General features: G+C 47.7%; 1 protein-coding gene across 1 annotated transcript in view; it reads right to left on the bottom strand.

Moving 5' to 3' along the window:
- LOC144943493 (transmembrane protein 198-like) overlaps positions 1 to 4075 on the bottom strand; it is a 41619-nt gene extending 37544 nt beyond the window's left edge. Inside the window, exon 1 of the mRNA XM_078870984.1 lies at positions 3870 to 4075. The gene's annotated coding sequence lies outside the window, so the exon portion shown is untranslated. The remainder of the gene's footprint in view (positions 1 to 3869) is intronic.
- Positions 4076 to 15516: the final 11441 nt, after the last annotated feature.

Raw genomic sequence — 15516 nt, 5'->3', positions numbered from 1 at the left:
CAACGGATGGCTTCATGAGTGGCCTGGTGAATATCTGAAATTCTGCCAGCGAATGATGGAAGCTGGCAGTGTGGTTTTACTTTGAGATCCATGGTTTAACGAGTGCAGGATTTAGCCACATCTGCCACAGGTCCGATGCAGTTTAATATAAACCATCGTTTTGGGGGAGATGAACAATGTGTGACACACATGCACTACACTCAGTTATATTGATATGTGATGAGGACAAAGGGCTTACACATCAAGTATGAGTGTAATTGTGCAATGCATGTACTATGTGATCACCATCCTGCACATAGACAAATTGAGTACACATATTAATGCACTTTGAGAGATATTCCAGAAAAATGACAATACAGATAATTCAGTTCTCAGACTACTGCAGTGGATTGCAAATACGACTGACAGTGATGATGTCAAAATTTTTGTTTATTTTGTTTAACCAAGTGAGAACTCAGGATGAATCTCATGCACAAGAGTGACCTGGGAAATTTTCTGCCAGTAATGGGGTGATGATTGCAAAGTATAAACCCAATAAGAGTCATTTAAACATAATGGCGTAATGTACATAGAAAATACTGTCACTCTACTATGTAAATTGTATCGTATAGTGCAGTGGTTCCAGACCTGTGCTCCACAGATTACTCTAGTGTCTGCAAGGTTATGACGGAAGTGGTTTGCGGAACTGGTGCAGATGCGATTTTCTTTTTGTCAAACACCAGATTTTTGACTGATTTGGCAGCCAGAATGGTTGGGAACCACTGGTCTGTAGTGATGACAGTCGGTGCACACACACACATTCATGTAAGTACCTTGAGCTGATATACCGAAACACTGCAATGCTTACTGCAGTATTGTTAAATAAATTAAACTTGAAGTACACATACACAGGTAAAACAGGAAATTCACTCCACATACTGTACATGTAGGAGATACAGATACAGTTAGCCCACAGGTAATACAGACACTTTGTAGGGGTGAACATTGAGATTTATAAGGGCACGGAGTGACCACTAAGGTCTGAATTAGCCTGTAATAACGTAGGAACTGATAATGGTTTGACATATATCACCAGCCATAATCTATCCACTGCTAGATGCAGACTTTCCCAATGTGATCTCTAACAGACCGTTCTCTCTTTCATCCCTTCATCACCTGTGTGGTCCGTCCTCTCAGACATGGTCTCTCCTTTGGCAGTCATTCCATCACCAGACTTGACCACGAGGCATAATCCCTTCTATTGATGTGTCCTTACAGCCAACATGAAGACCTCTTCTGCATAGGCATAGCCAATGCACGGGTAAAATACAGTACGCACATCCGATTAGCACGATCGGCTACGTACGGCGTGAAAGAAGTTCAACGTTCGTACGTGCAACATACACCGAATATAAATTGTCAAAACACACAGGCACAATAAACATAGACCAGTAAAGCCAGCAGACACGGGTAGCAACAAACACCCTAACACCTATTGAATAAGTATTGTCAATTCTTTATGGCCAACACACAAGGTAACAAAAGGACACGCGTCCAGCCGACACATTGTAATGCAGAGACAGCCAATACGCTCCCAGGTGCGGGTTCACGCCTTGAGCCAAGGTACACAGCCCCGTATTGTCTATGCCACGCAAAAACGGAGAAAATAAACAGACAAGACAATAAACATTGGGGTTCTCTACACAACAGCGGATATACAGTACTGACGTTCAGAAATGGTGTGTAGTCCAAATGATCACACGCACACACACCAAGACAGCATTATTGTATGTGCTATACAAACAAGTGTGCCCCCAAACACATACACACACACATAGGTAACACAAGATGGTGTTCAATAAACACACATGTATTGGATAGCCAACACATAGGTAACATCCAGAATATAGGGTTTTTTTCGGGGTTAAATCGCGTACATATGAATGTGTCGTTAAACCCGCCACCACCCGACACAGCCAATTAGTAAAGGTTGTCTCGTAAACGAAACGTGACAATTCGTTACTAGTACAGCACTAATCGGTGTGTTGGAGAGTGAACCCACGACATTTACAATCCGAGTACGACGTTTCGCCAGTAATTACAACTAGCATCATCAGGCGGACAGACAGATTTGTGAATCTTGTAGATTTGCTCTCCAACACAATCGGTGTGCTGTACTATTAACTCATTATCCGGGGATATTTCTTCCTATTATCCGCGATAAACCGCGATTTTACCCATAACGTACGAGTCACGGGTTTATTTGCGGATAAGAGAGAGTTGCGTGGTAAATTCATCTTATTATCCGCGATTTAACCCCCCCCCCCGCGGATTATAGGATCCGTGATGTTGTTCCCTCGACCGTATTGAACGCGGATTAGAGGAGTTATCGTGTAGTGTACATACACAGCGCGTACACACGCAACACTTACAGTGTGTACACACAGCGTGTGCACACAGTACCTACAGTGTACACACAGTACACACAGTGTACATACAGAGTACGTGTACAGTACACACAGCGTGTACACACAGTACATAGTGTGTGTACACACAGTACATACAGTGTGTGTACACACAGTACATACAGTGTGTACACACAGTACATAGTGTGTACACACAGTACATACAGTGTGTACACACAGTACATACAGTGTGTACACACAGTACATACAGTGTGTACACACAGTACATACAGTGTGTACACACAGTACATACAGTGTGTACACACAGTGCATACAGTGTGTACACACAGCGTGTACACACAGCGCGTACACAGAGTACACACGGTACCTAGTGTACACACACAGTGTACACAGTGTGTACACACTGTGTGTACGCCCTGTGTGTACTGTGTGTACACACTGTGTGTATACAGTGTGTGTACACACAGTACATACAGTGTGTACACACAGTACACACAGCGCGTACACACAGTACACACAGTACCTAGTGTACACACACAGTGTACACAGTGTGTACACACTGTATGTACTGTGTGTACACACTGTGTGTATACAGTGTGTGTACACACAGTGTGTACACAGTGTGTACACACTGTATGTACTGTGTGTACACACTGTGTGTATACAGTGTGTACATACAGCGTGTACACACAATACACACAGTATGTACACACTGTGTGTACACACGGTATGTACACACAGTATGTACACACGGTATGTACACACAGTATGTACACAGTACCTGTCAGCTGTACACAAGTGAGTGCTGTATTCATTCATCCATTGACAGCAATAGCGTCACCTCTTTGTGTTGCATGTGTTGCTATGATCTATATATATACATAGAATCGATATTTATATATATATAATCTATATAGCTACAGCCAACTTCATCGGTATAATCAACACACATGTAACACAAGCATTACTGTGATGCATTGTATCGAGTATATTGCATGCAAGTTTCATAACCCACACACGCCCAAGTAACATACGGCACAGTTATAACCTACACAGGTAACGCAAACACATTGGTAACGTATCAATACCGTAGAATATTGGTTATCGATGCAAGCGTTGCATAACGTGCACACACACACAGGTAACACACACAGAGACAATCCACACACAGGTAACACACAGAGACTTAAGCTACACAAACGCAAAGTGCCATACTACATGTTACACACAACACGCGTGCTGTACATCCAGGCCAGCAGTGGATTGATCATGCTCATTCACGACTAACACACACAACTAGATTTGACAGCACTAACAAGGCTACTAAACCCACACCCAACATAAAAACACCACACGCGTATCCCCTGCACTGTATTGTGTACACGGCACAGAGACGTTTCACACAAGTCAACCTTTGCACAGCAACGAGACGGGTTCGACTCCCCTCCCCCTTCGTCCTCTCACCTGTGCCGGGACCTCGGTGCCTTGCATCCTTCCACGGCGACGTCGGGGGTCGAACCAGAGCCTTCAGTGGGACCCGTGAGCTTCTGCTGGAGGCGATGGAGGTGGTGAGGGGTGCCGGAGGCTTTCCTCGACAGAGCGACCCGTGGCGGAGCGAGCGTCGCTCTGTCCGCCTCGAAGCCCCGCGCAGCCTCCCCACTCACTCTGCCACCTCCCCTTTTCCTGCGTGAGTCCCTCCCCCCTGGCTCTCTTGGCTCCTCCCCCCTGGCTCTCTTGCCCCTCCCCCTGGCTCTCTTTCCCCTCCCCCTGGCTCTCTTGCCCCCCCCCCCTGGCTCCCCTGTCCCTCCCCCTGGCTCCCCCGTCCCTCCCCCCTGGCTCCCCCGTCCCTCCCCCTGGCTCCCCTGCCCCTCCCCCCTGGCTCCCCTGTCCCTCCCCCTGGCTCCCCCGTCCCTCCCCCCTGGCTCCCCCGTCCCTCCCCCTGGCTCCCCTGCCCCTCCCCCCTGGCTCCCCCGTCCCTCCCCCTGGCTCCCCCGTCCCCCCCTGGCTCCCTTGTCCCTCCCCCTGGCTCCCCCGGCCCTCCCCTGGCTCCCCTGTCCCTCCCCCCTGGCTCCCCTGCCCCTCCCCCCTGGCTCCCCCTGGCTCCCCCCTCCCTCCCCCCTGGCTCCCACTAAAGTCCCTCCCCTTTTCGAGAACCCAACCCGGCCCACTCAGTCACCTCCCTCCCTTTGTCTTGCAATGCTCCCTCCCTCCCTCCCACTTCTCCTCTCACTCCGTCCTCTTCACTCCCTGCCCATTAGTTGTGTGCAATATTCCTAAAGGGCCCTCCCTCCCTGTCTGCACTCGTTCAGCTGCGATTTTGGTGGTGTTCGTGGTTGTGTTGTTGTGCTCACGGCACCACGGACCTCACTTGTGTAATAGCCGAGAAACTGGCTAAACGTGATCACCCGTGCAACAAATCAAATCGACTTAGAGCTAATTCCTCTCAGGCCCCTGTGTTACCTCCTTATCTGTGTGTGTCTCTCTCTTTATCACCCCTCCTCTTGTCTGTCACTCCCTTCCTGTCACTCCTCTTTACTCTTGCGCCTCCCTTGTCTCGGTATCCCTGTAATCCCTCGGTGTCTCCATCCCCCCGTCTGGGCATCCCCGTCGTTGAATCTTCCCACTTCACTCAGTCCGCCCTCTTTATTCTCTCGTTCCTCCCGACTAATCACAGTACTCAGATTGCAAATGTTGTGGCTTGGCTCTCCAACACACCGGTGTGCTGTACTAGTGACGAATTGGCCATGTTCTGTTTACGTGGCAACCCTTACTAGTTGGCTGTGTCGGGTGGTGACGAGTTTTAACGACACGTTTATATATTTACGCCATCTAACCCAAAAAAACATATATTATTGATTGATAGTTTCCATCCTGTCTCTCCCTCTCACGATATCCATCCCTCCCCCCTTCCACTCTCTGTCCCTCCTCCCACTTTCCCCTCCCACACATCCACTCTTTCTTTGTCCCTCCTGTGTGCCCCTCCATCTCCTCCTCCTCCTCTCTGCGTCCCTCTCTGTTACAGCCACTGTGCATGAAACGATGACATCATCCCGAATGGGGGTGAAGCCAGTCGCCGTGCGCGTGTGTGTATGCTGAACCTCTTTCGCACCGTACGTAGCCGACCCTGCTAATGGGAGGTGCGGGGGGGGGGACACACGAAACACAAAAGGCAGTGTTTGATGTGTCTGCGCGTGTCATCGAGCACCTATTAAGGTGCATCTTGATAGTTGCTTGCTGTTAAGGTGCAGTTGAATTTGGATATGAGCACATGTAATACTGGTAGGAACCTCCTGGTTCCACCAGCCCACAGGGGATTATTGTGTCCGTCCGTCGTGCATCCAAAAATGGGAGGGGTGGGGCTGGGTGGAGAGGGGAGGGTGGGGAGGGGATGGGTGGGGAGGGTAGGGTGGGGAGGGGCTGGGTGGGGAGGGTGGGGCTGGGTGGGGGGTGGGAGGGGTGGGGCTGGGTGGGGAGGGGCTGGTCACCCCGTGGTGTCCTTATAAAACTCAACGTTTAACCTACTCACGCCGGCTTGTGCCCGCCCTCACAGTCGGCCATATTTGCGGAATACACCACGCCGCCGTTGACCCTGGCCATTGACCAAGCAACCCAACGTTCCTACCAGCTCCCTCCGCAGGAATGTGTTGTAAACACATAAGTGCAGTTCTGCTGTAATTCAATTCAAGTTTATTTACATCGCTCCTTACCATGACAACCAGCCTCTCAAAACACTTTACAATGTTACAATAAACCAAGAGGCATGTAACCTATAAGTAACACATCCTAACATTACCCACTCGTGACAGAAAGCAAAGACTAACTTCTGATACAAGAATACTCTCCCCACTGCTTATAAAAGGTCACCTGGCAGAAAAAAAAATGTCAAGATCTTCCTTTCCTGTTTAAGTTGAAAAACCTGTTTGTATTTATAGTTAATCTATTATTTATTGTCTATGGTCATTGAAGCGAATATGTTTAAATCCCCTGTATAGCTGCTGATAGTGGCCACACCTCAACGGACTCTGAGTAAAGGCAGAGAGGGTCTCTGGGAAACCCTTGGCAGGTTTAGATTCGAATTGGTAACTGTTGTGCATCGTGACCAGGGGTCAAACCCACCTAAGATAGTTGGAGAGCAGTCTCCAAACCACCACGCCATGTCACCCATCACTCTCCACACGTAGTAGCCACTAACAGCGGTTGTGTTCATCTTTTTTAAAAATCATATGTTTTTGGCATGCGTGTGTGTCTGTGTTTTCGTGTGAACAATGTGTTCGCAGCCAATACGCTTCCTGTCCATATCTGTCTCTCCACATAAATAATAAAACAATACATATATTCATGATTTGTGTGGGTTGGTGTCAACATTGCAAGAACACTGTGATCTCACCAAAGAATTCAACTGTGAGAGAAAAACGCTGTTTCGTTTGAGACAAATATATTCAGCCAAATCTTGTAAGATATGAGATACCAAATGATCCGGAATTTGCCCGATCAGAATATTAAAGAGAATTGAGCCTGTTTAGTGGTCGAGTCCCATGCTTGGCGATGGCTAACATCAATGGCGTTTGATATTTGGAATTCAACCCTTATGGTCAATGAAACCACCTCCATGACAAACACTGCGATGCCTTCATCCATCAGAGTAGAGTATTGACATAATTTGTATTATTTCGTTATAGTGGTTAAACCTTGATTAGGACCGTTCTGTGATTTATGCGTACAAAAATATTAATCCATGCCGCTCTACTAGTAGCATGGAGAAAACGTCCTGGTAATTGCGTGTAAGTCATGTCACGAAATCGCCACATGTTACACAGCCGCGAATTTGCGATTTTTTTCCAGTTGTGCACAGTATGCACTCAAAACTGGGCTTCACTGAATGAAGCGCGATACGTTATTTTATTTGCGTTTAGCAGAGGCGCAGTCACTGTGGGTGGCCTGTCATCTGGACACCACCACCATGTCTAGATATTGCTTTGAGACACCCACCACATTCATGGAATGTTTGAGTCACCTTCTCCCAATCACCAAGGTGACAAATGATAATTATGCTGATGACGGAACCTTTAAAGAGACATTAGCGGACGAACAGCAGGCTCGGTACTGAGTCAGCAGCCGGCAATTAAGTGGGTTTAATATAATTATAGTGGTCGCATATAGTTAAACATGTTAAATGGGGTTTGCCAGGGCTACATATAGTGTGTCAACAGTAATTAATGAAAGCAGCTTTGCTGTAGATAACAGGTCACTGTGCATCTGCAATCTAACCGACAACCACCGGGGAGCCACTCGCGATTAGGACACCAATCAGCATCCACAATTTGACTGTGCCCTTGCTGTGCAGTCATTGACAATTATGCCAACAAGTGAGACTGTCAGAGACACTCTACATATGAAAAGCTGGTTTGATCTTGTGCGAACGCGCATGGACAAAAAAAAATGAGAAGTCCACAAAGCAGCATGGAGAGATGCATGTGTAGTGGTGGTGTTGACGCGCGCCGACAGTGATAGATCACGGGGCGGCGCGGGGTGCGTGGTTGTGCGCGCTGACACAAGGTGGGAAATATGATCGTGGGCAGCGCGCAGCGATTGGTCAACTGGGGTGGGTGCTCTCAGCGACGTCCGCATGGAGGACTATAAAGGGGGACGCGCGGGAGCACTCGGGGAGTTGTTAACCAGTTGAAGATCGAAGACGGAGTTGAAGAGGTAGGGCCCTGAGACCCCTAGTCCCGCTGTCCTTGTGAGGGCCGGGGCCCTGTGTGGCTCGGAGGCGAGACTGTGGGACCCGTGGTCTGACGTCCATGTGGGACGAGGCTGTGGGACCCAGAGTCGAGACGGACACCCCAGCCGGGTGGGTTCCGAGAAGCTACGGGGCGTAAGAGCCCGTGTGGGTGTAGCCAGGGGAACCCCGTGGGTTAGGCTGCAGTTAGCCACCCGTGTAATATAAGTTGGTGTTAATAAAGAGTGTGCTACCCGTAAGGTCGTCTCCCGACAAGTTACTACATTACACATGCTTGGGATTAGATTGAGATACAGACAGATGAAGACGTGTGTTTAGCGAACATCCACGGTTTAATTAACTTAATTAAACTGTTAACAACAGCGAGTGGGGAGTGGGCTTGGGCAGGACACGTCGCAAGACGGGATCACGGTCAATGGTCAAGAGTAGTGACGGATTGGCAGTCAAGGAATGGAATGCATATGAGAGGACGCCTTGATTTTGTTTTACCCTTGATTATATTTATTTTTAATGAGGAAATAAACCTCGGAGAGGCCTTAATCCAGCAGGTTATTGACCATGGCTGATGATGATGATGAGGATATACCGTATACAATCCTTTTGTCAATCCACTGCTGGATGAGTCTCCCCACACCGAGTGGGTTATGGGTTATTTGACCCATGCGTCAGCAAGTTCGTCAGTGTACAGATGTCGGAGCATAGTACAGTGCAACAATTGATATTGCTGCAAAGGCCTCTGCTGACTGCAAGGCCCCGCAGGAGCCTACAGCTCTTGTTGATACATGCGGTCACCCATGTTGTACAAACACTCTGCAGGCGCATTGCTGCTCAGCATCTGATCCGATGAGATCGGAATAAAAAACTAAATAGATTCTCGGTGTTCTGAAACAGACATTGGGATCAGCCTCCCGAGTCTCGGGCTTTTGCATTTAATACTATACAACAACAACAAAAAACAGATAGTGTATTGTGTTATGTCAATGTTTAAATATGCACAGAGCTCTCGTGTCCTGAGCAGACAAGACATCGTGCCAGCCCCACTCCTGCCAAGGAAGTTTACCGCAGAGAATCATACATTTTCAACCGTCTCCGTTTCTTGTCTCCACTATCACTCACTCGGCAAGGATTAAATTGCCTTACAAGCGCGCTCACTCCCACACGTGGCCTGTGCATGGCAATTTGCAAGATTAGGACCTGAAGAATGACAGTTGCCGTAAACCTCTTAGTGTCTTTTGTGCCGTGAAATATTGCAAGCCATGATTTTTCTAGATTTGAAGCTTTCGTGACTGCAAGGATTCATATTCTTAGGTTTTTTTCGGTAAAGTCACGTAGGTAAAACATAAAAATTAATAAAAGTAAAATAAAATAAAAATCACGACGTTTCGGAGGCAACACAAGCTTCCGTCTTCAGGTGGAACCGTCACAGCCACGACAGCTGTATCCGAAACGTCGTGATTTTTATTTTATTTTACTTTTATTAATTTTAATGTTTTACCTACGTGACTTTACCGAAAAAACCTAAGAATATTAAGCCATGATTTTGTTTTTGTTTGTTTGTTTGCAACTGTGCTTGTAGTAGTCACGAGTGTTACCTTTATCATCATCAGCAGCAGCAGCAGCCATGATCCATCCACTGCTGGATGAACTTCTCCCCAAGCTGTTGCCATCTCTCATGATTCTACGATGTAACAAACCACGTGGCCCCTACGCACCAGCTGATCTCATCGCTCCATATGTGTTGCATCCCCTGGCTGCAATTCCTTCATGGATTTTGGCCATTGGTTGTTATCCCGTCGGGCAACATGTCCTGCCCAAGCCTAACTAACCTTTCTGAACAGTTTGAATGATCAATACCTTTAAAGTTTTTGCTCAATTTTTGTAGTTGTTGGACCGTGTGTCATAACTGGAAGTGAGTACCTGGAATGATTAAAAACGTTCTTCTCAAGGCACATTAGCACGTAACTTTTCACGTCACAAATCAAAGCGTATTCAGGTTCACATCAGCACGAAAAGGTGTTCATCTGGTAGAGATAAATCAGTGGCAACAATCGCCATATTACGTAAATGTCACTGATCGGATTTTTTTGTAAGACAATGGCTGTTGACTTCCCACAAAGTCGTATTTATTTCATGAACCCTAGCAGGATGATGGGTCTAATCGACACCTTACTAGGGATTGAACTCAGCTTCCAATTGTGCTCTACTAGTGCTCTACAAACAGTGGAGCAATACTTGCAGTATTGTATCCCATACCCTTCTCTAGCCAGATTAAGAATACATGGACTATGGTCATCACAATACCAGCATTGCATAGATGTTCATAAAATATTTTCTAAGAGCAAATGAAATGCATTTGTATTGTCTGGAAATTAATTTGATATTTATAAAACACAACTATGCGTTCTAACAAAAAGTTAATATTTTAAACATTAATTGAAATGAACAATCTTGATTCGAAGCTTTCGTGACTACAGGAATCCGTATTCTTTGGTTCTTTCGGTAAAGTCACGTAGGTAGAAAAATAAAAATAAAAATATATCACGACGTTTCGATCGCAACACAAGCTGTCGTCCTCAGGCGGAAAAAAGAATCCAGCAATGGAACTGCTGAACCAGCAAGATCACAGCGAGAGAGCTGAAATCAAAGCTTAAAACATCGTAAACTATTAAATTTCAGTTATTTTGCTGTGATTTTTTTTTACCCTTGATTATATTTATTTTTAATGAGGAACTAAAGCCAACTAATCTCGCATAATCCACCCCCTTTCATCCGCAAACCGTCCAATATGTGTCTTGAGATTCACATAATATTGTAACATGGATATTTGAAAGCTGTAAAGCTTACTACAGACACAGTTACAGACCGATACGCCACACAATCACGGGACGTGCCAACGAGCCCATTTTCGCCACGCTCCCCGCTCTGTCCGAGCACGGACACACACACAGCACATTCTCCCGAAATTAAACAGGCGATGCATGCATGCCCACGTAAAACAATGAGCCACTGTGCCAAGGAATACACATTCCCGCTGTAAGGAATTAACGCATTCGTTCAACGAGTCTGTGCCGCAACAAACTGAGGCTCACTTCACTCCGTCCTTCGCGCTCTCTCTCTCTCTCCCGTTCTCTCTCTCTCTCGCTGAAGCAACAAAGACGTCTTTTGTGGTCCTTGGCACAAGAAAGTGGGGATTTGTGGCCGACATGAACCACCGACTTGCACGAAACTGCAGGCTTCAACAACTCAATCACGTTCTGCTTTAACATTAAAAAAGGGTAGATGACAAAAACATAGATGGGAAAGTGGGATAAGTGATTTTTGCGAAGCGTTAGTTTTGTCTTGGCTGCAGCAGCAGGTCGTGCGAGAATCTCATTGCGGTGGTACGGGGAAGGATGACTGACAGGGCAGGATGTCCATTCCCATGACAGCACAGAATCAGTAATGGAGCACTCTCTAAGGTTGACACCTGTCCTGGTTTTCCAAGTATCATCCTGTTAATGAGGTAGCAGTCCCAGGAAATCTGTAAGTCTTCCCGAGACTGTAACGGTCCTGGTTTTTGTCTGATGTTTAATGACACACTACTCGAGAAGAAAAAGCCCTTTCCCATGATATCAGAGCTGCCCAGATGTGGGGGAGGTGGGGGGGGTTGCCCTGCACTCCACACAAGAAAGGGCCCCAGAACAGGCCTATTTAATTGCCTTTAATTAATAAGGGGACCCCGTGTGGCATTGTGCACCAGACCTCCAAGAGGCCCTGCATGTGTTCCGATTTTCTGTACCTTAGGGGTGGCAATAATAGCACTCTCCACCCGGTTCAAAAGATACGTTCCTCCCTCTGGGTCTAGGAGAGACGCTCTCCCTCTGGGTCTAAGAGAGACGCTCTCCCTCTGGGTCTAGGAGAGACGCTCTCCCCTCTGGGTCTAGGAGAGACGCTCTCCCTCTGGGTCTAAGAGAGACGCTCTCCCTCTGGGTCTAAGAGAGACGCTCTCCCTCTGGGTCTAAGAGAGACGCTCTCCCCTCTGGGTCTAAGAGAGACGCTCTCCCTCTGGGTCTAAGAGAGACGCTCTCCCTCTGGGTCTAAGAGAGACGCTCTCCCTCTGGGTCTAGGAGAGACGCTCTCCCTCTGGGTCTATAAAAGACGCTCTCCCCTCTGGGTCTAAGAGAGACGCTCTCCCCTCTGGGTCTAAGAGAGACGCTCTCCCTCTGGGTCTAAGAGAGACGCTCTCCCTCTGGGTCTAAGAGAGACGCTCTCCCTCTGGGTCTAGGAGAGACGCTCTCCCTCTGGGTCTAAGAGAGACGCTCTCCCCTCTGGGTCTAAGAGAGACTCTCTCCCTCTGGGTCTAAGAGAGACGCTCTCCCTTTGGGTCTAAGAGAGACGCTCTCCCTCTGGGTCTAAGAGAGACGCTCTCCCTCTGGGTCTAAGAGAGACGCTCTCCCTCTGGGTCTAAGAGAGACGCTCTCCCTCTGGGTCTAGGAGAGACGCTCTCCCCTCTGGGTCTAGGAGAGACGCTCTCCCTCTGGGTCTAAGAGAGACGCTCTCCCTCTGGGTCTAAGAGAGACGCTCTCCCTCTGGGTCTAAGAGAGACGCTCTCCCTCTGGGTCTAAGAGAGACGCTCTCCCCTCTGGGTCTAAGAGAGACGCTCTCCCTCTGGGTCTAAGAAAGACGCTCTCCCTCTGGGTCTAGGAGAGACGCTCTCCCTCTGGGTCTAAGAGAGACGATCTCCCCTCTGGGTCTAGGAGAGACGCTCTCCCTCTGGGTCTAAGAGAGACGCTCTCCCTCTGGGTCTAGGAGAGACGCTCTCCCTCTGGGTCTAAGAGAGACGCTCTCCCTCTGGGTCTAAGAGAGACGCTCTCCCCTCTGGGTCTAGGAGAGACGCTCTCCCTCTGGGTCTAAGAGAGACGCTCTCCCTCTGGGTCTAAGAGAGACGCTCTCCCTCTGGGTCTAAGAGAGACGCTCTCCCTCTGGGTCTAAGAGAGACGCTCTCCCTCTGGGTCTAAGAGAGACGCTCTCCCTCTGGGTCTAAGAGAGACGCTCTCCCTCTGGGTCTAAGAGAGACGCTCTCCCCTCTGGGTCTAAGAGAGACGCTCTCCCTCTGGGTCTAAGAGAGACGCTCTCCCTCTGGGTCTAAGAGAGACGCTCTCCCTCTGGGTCTAAGAGAGACGCTCTCCCTCTGGGTCTAGGAGAGACGCTCTCCCTCTGGGTCTAAGAGAGACGCTCTCCCTCTGGGTCTAAGAGAGACGCTCTCCCTCTGGGTCTAGGAGAGACGCTCTCCCTCTGGGTCTAAGAGAGACGCTCTCCCTCTGGGTCTAAGAGAGACGCTCTCCCTCTGGGTCTAAGAGAGACGCTCTCCCCTCTGGGTCTAGGAGAGACGCTCTCCCTCTGGGTCTAAGAGAGACGCTCTCCCTCTGGGTCTAAGAGAGACGCTCTCCCTCTGGGTCTAAGAGAGACGCTCTCCCCTCTGGGTCTAAGAGAGACGCTCTCCCTCTGGGTCTAAGAAAGACGCTCTCCCTCTGGGTCTAAGAGAGACGCTCTCCCTCTGGGTCTAAGAGAGACGCTCTCCCTCTGGGTCTAAGAGAGACGCTCTCCCTCTGGGTCTAAGAGAGACGCTCTCCCCTCTGGGTCTAAGAGAGACGCTCTCACCTCTGGGTCTAAGAGAGACGCTCTCCCTCTGGGTCTAAGAGAGACGCTCTCCCTCTGGGTCTAAGAGAGACGCTCTCCCTCTGGGTCTAAGAGAGACGCTCTCCCTCTGGGTCTAAGAGAGACGCTCTCCCCTCTGGGTCTAAGAAAGACGCTCTCCCTCTGGGTCTAGGAGAGACGCTCTCCCTCTGGGTCTAGGAGAGACGCTCTCCCTCTGGGTCTAAGAGAGACGCTCTCCCCTCTGGGTCTAAGAGAGACGCTCTCCCTCTGGGTCTAAGAGAGACGCTCTCCCTCTGGGTCTAGGAGAGATGCTCTCCCTCTGAGTCCAGTAGAGACGCTCTCCCTCTGGGTTCAGGAGAGACACTCTCCCATCTTGGATTCAGCGTTCTTACTTCTATTAGTAAAAAAAAATATTCTAGCCTGGCCAGGTTTCCTTTCCATGGTTACACTGTAAATAAAACAACAACAACTTACAATTAATCTTTAACAAAAGATACTGTGGATTTTAATGGACTCTCACGTGCTAAATATAGGACACTACAATAATTGACACCTACTGAGATTAAAGATTGCATGGCATTGTGGAAAATATCTACAATTCCACGCGAAGGTGACTTTAGCTAATCTATATACCGTATAAGCACACATTATTTCTGCTGTATCGGCAGTGGTGCAAAAGCACAATTAACAACAAACAAAAAAACGTAACACATTCGTCAATAAAACAGTGGCCTTAAAATAAAACAAATATATAATTGGCGACATTTTGACAATTGCCCCAAAGCGTGTTGATTTTGTTGTACAAATACTGTATAAACATATAAGCACAGCTGCCGGATCGAATATTGGGTTGCAACATATAAAATGTACTATTTACAGTAAAACTCCTCTGATGGTGATGTGGCGAAATTCACATTACGAATCCTATTCGTAATGTGGATTTACTCTAATTATCTGCAAAACAAAATCATGGATAATCGCAGCTAATAGAGTGAAGTTATCATGAGACTCCACTTACATGTGAAACATTTGCAGATAACAGGAAAAGTTATTCCACTACGATGGAGGGGAAATACCACGGATAATTCTGGATAATGGGAATAATAGGGGCATGGATAATCACGTCTTGGCAGATCCTATACAACTCACGGATAATAGGAGTTGCTGGTAATAGGGTCACGGATAGGAGTGGTTCTGCTGTAAATAAAGCATTAGCACTCGTGCCCTTATGAGAGCTCAAGAATTCAGAAATTATTAGTTCAGTATCTGCTTTGTAACATTTAATGAACTGTAATAACAATATAATAATGTAAATCCCTTTGTCAAGCCACTTCTGAATGAAGGCCTTTATACCCTGTGTTAGGCATGGGAGCTTTTTCTTACCATACTTCACCACATTTGCCAGTGCAGGTTTGTGAAGGGAATGCACTGTATCGGTTCAGTGCCCTAACCACTGTGCCACTGCTCCATTCCATTAACAATTATAATAATAGCTATACAGTTACATTTGTATCTGCCCAGGAAAACGTTGGCATCGATAACTTTTTTTTTTCAAGAGGGTCCTAATAGGGGATGTGTGATGAGCTCCATTAATAAGTGTTCGGTATGTGGTAGCAAATCAAAGTACTCGGAGGAAAAAGCCACAGTTAAGAGAAGATAACGGCACAAAAACTCCACACAGATCCAATAATGCATTTGCCACCTCTCAGCCCTAGGCACATGTATGTACAGTAT

Source organism: Lampetra fluviatilis, chromosome 31, assembly GCF_964198595.1.
Source record: "Lampetra fluviatilis chromosome 31, kcLamFluv1.1, whole genome shotgun sequence".
Lineage (NCBI taxonomy): Eukaryota > Metazoa > Chordata > Hyperoartia > Petromyzontiformes > Petromyzontidae > Lampetra > Lampetra fluviatilis.
Note: the sequence above shows the minus strand (reverse complement) of the source record. Positions and strands in the feature narration are given on the sequence as shown.